The following is a 7,240-nucleotide window of genomic DNA, read 5'->3' as shown; positions in this document are numbered from 1 at the left end:
TCTGGAAATGAATTCTGTTAAAAATCCCAAACTACTTACAGTTTGAAAGCTGCTACTCCAGAGAACTTAGCTCACAGTTTTGTGATGCTGCCAAGCAGGATTCCCTTAGCCACCAATACTGACCTTTCCAGGGGTTTAAATGACTTCCCAGCACAGGTGTACTGAATCCATCCCACCGTGCCATTTGTGCAGTTAGCCAATGTAATTCCAACAAGAAACTCATAAAATGAAGAAAACACAACCTAGAAATTTGTATCAGCATTTGACAACAGTTTTTTGAGGTAAGCACTTTAAAAAAGATGAAAAATATTCTCTGTCTTCAGACACTAATGGCAATGTTTTATTCTGACATTAAAGCACAAAGTCATACTGACTCATCTGCGTGGGATTAAGATGCAGAAATGTCATATTACATCCCCAGTGATATGAAGAAAGGCAGTCAGTCAATCAGAGAAAGTTAGCAGAATGTTTCAAGAGTCTACTTAGAGCTATCATCATTTGCCAGAAAACATCAGTTCAAACCATACACAAGGGGAAAGATATGTAGTCCCTCCCCTTCTTCTTCCAACAATCTCTCAAGAAGCTTGTATTTAAATTTCAGTGACCGATCTTTGAAATGTAAAGGAAACAAGTTTTTATATTCTCTTGCTACTGCTGCTAAGTCACTTCAGTCGTGTCCGACTCTGTGCGACCCCATAGACGACAGCCCACCAGGCTCCCCGGGATTCTTCAGGCAAGAACACTGGAGTGGGTTGCCATTTCCTTCTCCAATGCATGAAAAGTGAAAGTGAAGTCACTCAGTCGTGTCCGACTCTTAGCGACCCCAGGGACTGCAGCCTACGAGGCTCCTCCATCCATGGGATTTTCCAGGCAAGAGTACTGGAGTGGGTGCCATCCACTTGCAAATCATTTCACTCTACAGCCTCACATGGGGCTTCCCTCATGCTCAGACAGTAAAGAATCCACTTGCAATGAAGGAGACCCAAGCTCGATCCCTGGGTCAGGAAGATACCCTGGAGAAGGGAAAAGGCAACCTACTTGCTTGGAGAATCCCAGAGGAGCCTGGTGGGCTAGTCCATGGGGTCACAAAGAGTCGGACACAATTGAGCAACTTTCACTTACTCACGTGGAAGTCAGGGCTAATTTAATTAATTAGAAAAAAAGCAAATACATATAAAGCTCCTCGAACTCATCCTAAGGCATGCAGTGTTAACTTGTAGATGAGTCTTTGCTAATGAGATTATGTATTTTATACACACACACACACACACACACACACATATATATATATTCCAAGATTTCAGATTAGAGTATTTATCTGCCCTCTGATATTATGAAGGAAGGCTATTTTAATGCAAGAAAATGAATATGCTTCCTTGGTATGGACCAGGGGCCCCTGCCGGTCCCCATCTGTGAGGGGTCAGTGGTGAGCACACTCGCGTTTCCTTCTAGTCCTGGGACTCACTCGTCATCACGCTAAACTAACCCAGCTGAGAGAAATGAGGAGACGATAGCTTCCTGTGCCTGCTGATGGCTTCCTGTGCCCGGTGGCCGAGGGGGAGGGGGCACAGCAAAACACCGTACTCCCCTCACCTCTGACCTAAGGAGCAAGGAAGTGGGAGGCAAGCATTGAACCGTTCAAGTCTGTATGAGTGAGTCCCCGTGGAGAGGAGGTCGGGCTGTTCTCCTAATTCTTGGCTTTCACCATCTCCAGATGGGACTTTGAAGGAAAATGATCCATTACACCCAACCTTTCATCCTCCCCACTAAGCAAGTGGCTTGGCCTGGGACGCGGATGGAGGGTGCAAAAAGAAAGCCATGACCGAACAGTTTGCCCCAAACATTTTCCCAAATGTTTCAGAAATTCAGGAAGTTTACGAGGTTTCTAGTGAGGAAAGGGAAGGTTTCTCTTTTTCTTGAATAAATTTTTTTTGTTTTGTTTCATCTGGTGCTCTGAATCCCTTGACTGCAGAACTGAAGAATGCCTTCCTCTAGTTAGTTAATGGGTTCATTTTCAGGCTTCTTCAACTTAAGAGCTTTAAGTCCTCACCTCTCAAGGATCGTCAGGATTTCTTGAGTGGCTTTAAAAAATGCAGATGCTCAGGCTCCGTCCCTGCAGAGTCGGTGACTACAGGTGTGGCCTGGGGACCCTCCACAGCACAGCAAGGACTGAGCTCTAGACACGCAGGCCCTCTGAGACGTCCCCTCACATGACTCGGATAACAGTGCCGGGAGGGCGCTGCTGTTCACTCCTGGGAAGAGAGGCCCACGGTCTGACGTTGTGTGTCCCGCTCCGTTTGTTTTAAGGATTTCTGCCAACCTTAAATGCGAGAACACCTTCCTCCTGCTCTTCTGGGGTGGCTCCCAGTTACGCTACGAAAGGCTATTTTGCTCCTGAGGCTCTAACTTCAGAGATACGTTGCTTTTCGTTTTTATAAATAAGAAACATCTTGTAATTGTTTCTGATTATAAAGGCGTATGTTCATTATTAAAAGCACAATGCAGAATATATAAAGAATAAAACCGTCTGAAGAAGATAAAAGGCACATGTAATACGTGCACCTGAAAACAACCGCCATTCACACATATCGTGCAAAACACCACTTCATGTCTGATCACAAAGTTGGGATCATATGGTATAAATGGGTTTGTTACTTGATTCTTTCATCGGGAAGATGCTTAAGGTCAACAAATAAATACAAAACCACGAATGTGTGTGTGTTTGCTCTCATGACGGTGTAGTATTCCACCACACAGATGTACTGTAGTTTATTCAAAGAACTGGATGTTGATTTCACTGACTTTCTCTAATTTTCTCTTTATTTTCTATTTCCAGCTTCCCCAGACATGATTTCATTTCCCTCTAGACAACAGACTCGGGGCAAAAAACTTGATCCAATCAGGATTTGAGGTGATTTGAGGGAAACTTCAGGCTTTCTAAGGGCTGTCCTTATATCTGGGGCTTGGCACTGCAGGATCTCAGGCTAAAAACCTGAACTGTTCATCAGGGCCCTTGTTTCCTGCCACACCCTGATGTGCAGTTTTACCTCCTCAGCTCTGTTAGACTGTTCAGGCTGTTTAATCAGGCAGCCTCTTAGCAACTATTTTCTGCTTACTTTCTTGGCTTCGAGACCCAGGCTCATCTATGGTGTGGCAAATTCCTTGAGGACAAACGCAACACACAGTAGTACAGATCGTTGGGGCTCACTTTTCTGCATTTCCCTTTACTTTACGACCTTGGCACCTCAAGCCCTGGCTGCCTTGCTAACTGTGCATTCACTTCTGCCTCCAAACTTGAAAAATCTCTAGGCAACTATTCTCTGCCCGGTCTCAACCTCCTGCACAGAAAATGAGCCTTTCCTTGAGGGTAAAGGGGACCAAGAAAGGTCAGCCCACCCCAGAATATTGTCGTTATTAACTTTGGGCTCTTAGCTCTTCAATATTAATTTTCTTGGGCTGTGCAACAAATTATACATAAACGTAGATGCTTAAAACGACACACTTTATTTCACAAGTTCTTAGGGTCAGGAATCCAGACACAGCTTAGCTGGGTCCTCTGTGTCCACTAGAGGCAGGATCGCCTCTCAAGGCGAGACCAGGGAAGGTTCCGCTCCCAGGTACACTCAGGAGTCATACTTGTGGGCTGCAGGGCTGAGGGCCGTTCCCAGCCAGCTTCTGGCCACAGTCCCTCTGTTCCCACCCCATGAGCTACTCCCCTGCGGCTGCCCGCTCCATCAGCATCTACACGCTGAGAAGCTACACACTGGGAGAGCTTGCTAGCCAGGTGGACCTTACAGTCTCACGTCGTGGAATCACAGAGTGACAGCCTGGCACTTTTGTGATAACGCTGGTTACAGACCACTTAGAAGTCACACCTGCACTCAAGAGAAAGGGATTGCACAGAGGCATAGACTCCATAGCTGGGGACCATCTGAGAGTCCACTATCATGGCCTGCCTGCCCTGGCCAATTTTTGATGACCAGATTCAAAAGCTTTCCCCCACCCCTCAGTTTTGTTTTTATAGTTTTCTTGGTAGAAAGTTGGGTTTAATACAAGTTACTCTATCAGTGCTGCAAGCAGAAAAGTATACGTGAACTTTTTTGTGGGAAGATACACATAACATATAATGCACCATTTTAACCATGTTAAAGTGTATGATGTAGCGGCATTTAGTTCACTCTGCAGGGCGTGCAAGCATCACTACTACCAAATTCTAGAACATATTCATCACCGCACAGGGAAACCCTACACCCATCCATCGACTCCACTCCCTTCTCCCCCAGGCCCTGGAAACCATAAGTCTGCTTTCCGCCTCTATGAATGAGCCTATTCTGAATATTTCATGTTAACTGAATCATACAGTGTGTGGCCTTTTGTGTCTGGCTTCTTTCAGCATCACTGAAACCAAGGATCACTCATGTTGTAGCATGGTGTCCAGGCTTCTTTTCTGTTTATGGCTGAAACATGTAATTGTACAGATATGCTGTGGCTACTTTTAATTCATGCAGATAAATCTGACTATAGATCTCATTATGCTTTTTACTCTGTTTTGATTCAGGAACTTAAAAAAAAATTATTTTCTTTGAGGTACAATGGTCAAGCGTTACAACTGGATGAGCTTTGATAAATGTATGCATTTATGAAACTACCACCACAATCCTTATCACACAGAACGCTTTGATCTCAATGTTCTCTTGCGCCTCCTGTAGACAAGCGCGTTGGCCTACCAGGGGCCCGGGACGGACACTGATCTGCTTTCTGTCACCACAGTTTTGCTTTTCCCAGAATTTCATATAAATGAAACCATTCAGTGCAGCATCCAATGATTGGGGCTTCCATGGATAATATGGAAATTGGAGAGGAGAAGTTATCAAAGAAACAATTTTCCATTACAAAATTCCCCAGAGAGATAGAGAGACTTCAATGTTATAATTAAAAGGTCCTATTCTACGTCTAGCATGATAAATAAAAAACAAGACATAAAGCAACACATAAGAACCTCTGACGCTTAGACACAGCCATGTGAAATTTAACAGAACAAAAAAGGGCCAATCTGAAAGATGAAGAAAACCACAGGACTCCTACAGGAGGGAGAGTAAGATGGGTGTCAAGCAATACCAGATGTTGGAATCAAAAGGATCAGTGCCTTGTAAGTGCTGAGAGTAAGTGATTCGGAACCTAGGATGCTATACAAGCCACACTGTCAATCAAGTCTGAAGAGCCAGTAAACAAACTATTAACTGTGCCAGGATGCAGACATTTTATTTCTCACGTGCTGTATACTGCTTCTTAGGAAGCCCTCGTGTCCCAGCCAAATGAGACAGTAAACAAAGTCTCCTCCTCAGCTGAACAGTAAGGGTTCCAGAGTTGACAGAACAAAGCAGGTTTAGAGAAAAACCAGTCCAGCTTGCTGCAGGAAGACGGACAACTCCAGCGGGGAGCTCTCCTGGGGAAAAGGAGGTCCATATGGCTTACAGAACTACTGAGAGGCGGGATGAACTCAAGAACGTGATGAAGGGAGGAAACACTAGATAGTCCATAAAGTAAAAGCTGTCAAGGAGACCCACGTGATCGTAACACACTAGCTTTGCAGTGAACAGTCTCCACACAGATAACAATGTCATTATTTTATTGATATGGAAGACCTTAAAAATCCACCTACAGACAAAGAGGAGAGCAATTAATTTTTGTTCCAAATAGCATACAAAGCGTGTAAAAGTGCTTATGACAAAGGGGTGAGGAGTGCGAAGAGGATGTGATAGGAAGGCTGTATGCTTATATTACAACCTGAAGTGTTGACAGATAATGTTCTAGACTGATGTTCTGATGTTCTAAGAAAGAGAAATTTAACTCTACTATCTGACGTTAAGGTAATTAGCAGAGAGATAAATAGGTGATATAACTACATTGGGGGCAGGAGGAGAATACAGGTAAGGGGATCCCTAAATTTGCTAAGTAAATAATGATAATAAAAAGTATATCATCTAACTAGCAGTGTTTTAAGTGAATGGGTGTGTGTGCGTGTGCGTGCTGAAAGACGGGCTTGGTGTGTTCGGGAAGTCAGAAAAATAAACACTGCATATATCTTTCATTGGGGCACTATTTTTATGAACATTTTTGGTAAATAGTAAAGCATTTGGTAAATGGTAGATTAAAAAAAAAGTATATCATCTAGAAATACACTGGCAAACACAAGAAGAGTTAGTGATGCCTGGGGATTTGAACTAGGGAGAAAAGGACTAGAATAAGAACTTCTGCTTTTCAGTACTTTCCCTCTGATTTTTAAGACTATGCATATGTGTTATTTTTTATAAAATGTGAAAACACAAACATTTCAAAAGCAAGGTAATTTAAAAGATGGTACTGACTTGAGAACTAAGGTCCAGATTTATGAAAAACTCAGCAGACTGTAAAAATGAGTCAGATTTTACCGTAGGTTATGATATGATCTTAAAAATTTTTTATCCAGGGAAAGACTTACTACACTTTGCAGAAAACAAAGATTCCGAGGCACTGGGTGACGTGGTTTAAGACATGAGACAGGTTCCAGCAAGGATGCTGCTGCCCTGGAACAAGGCAGAGGGGACGAGGGCCTGGGCCAGAGCAGTGAGCACTGGGGGTGAGGAAGGCTGGTGGGGGCTGTGCGGGTGTGCTGGGGTGGGAGGTGAAGAATCAAGGGTCACAGGTGGGCTGACTGAGGGAGCAAGACGATGAGGGCCTTAGACTTGGTTATAATGCACCTGAAATGAATCAAGTGGCCTTGGGAAGGTCACCGGGTCAGATGGAAACAGGAGTGTATGGCTCCGGAGGGAGGGGTCAGGCAATAACACAAATCTGCCCAGTGTCCACTGAAGCCATGATGGTGGGTTAAATGGCTCAGACAGCGCTCACAGGAGCAGCCTTGGCCAGGAAAGCATCACCAAAAGCATCTGATCACCACGGCGCGTGGAGTGGTAGCAGCATCCCGGGGCTGGACGTCTCAGTGGACACCCAGCCACCTGGCTTGGGCACACCTCTCCTAGCCGGACCTCCTCCTTCAAGGCTCAGCTTTTACTCTTCATCTCAGAACTCCTGCCACAGACACTGTGGGAGACTCCTTTTATCTTCATGTTCTCTATCACAATTGTCTTGTTGTGTGGCATGTAATGAACAGTTTATTTAGTGGCCAACAGAATACACAGGCTGTGAAAAATAACCAGAAAAGCAAATGAATTTTTCATTTAATCGTTCTGTAGGTAGA

At 44.3% G+C, this 7,240-nt stretch overlaps 1 long non-coding RNA gene across 1 annotated transcript in view; it reads right to left on the bottom strand.

Annotated features, from left to right (window-relative positions):
• Positions 1 to 3,485: 3,485 nt before the first annotated feature.
• Positions 3,486 to 7,240, bottom strand: part of LOC132346749 (uncharacterized) — a 28,068-nt gene continuing 24,313 nt past the window's right edge. Inside the window, exon 2 of the long non-coding RNA XR_009496696.1 lies at positions 3,486 to 7,182. This is a non-coding gene — a long non-coding RNA (uncharacterized lncRNA). The remainder of the gene's footprint in view (positions 7,183 to 7,240) is intronic.

Source organism: Bos taurus, chromosome 12, assembly GCF_002263795.3.
Source record: "Bos taurus isolate L1 Dominette 01449 registration number 42190680 breed Hereford chromosome 12, ARS-UCD2.0, whole genome shotgun sequence".
Taxonomy (NCBI): Eukaryota; Metazoa; Chordata; class Mammalia; order Artiodactyla; family Bovidae; genus Bos; species Bos taurus.
Note: the sequence above shows the minus strand (reverse complement) of the source record. Positions and strands in the feature narration are given on the sequence as shown.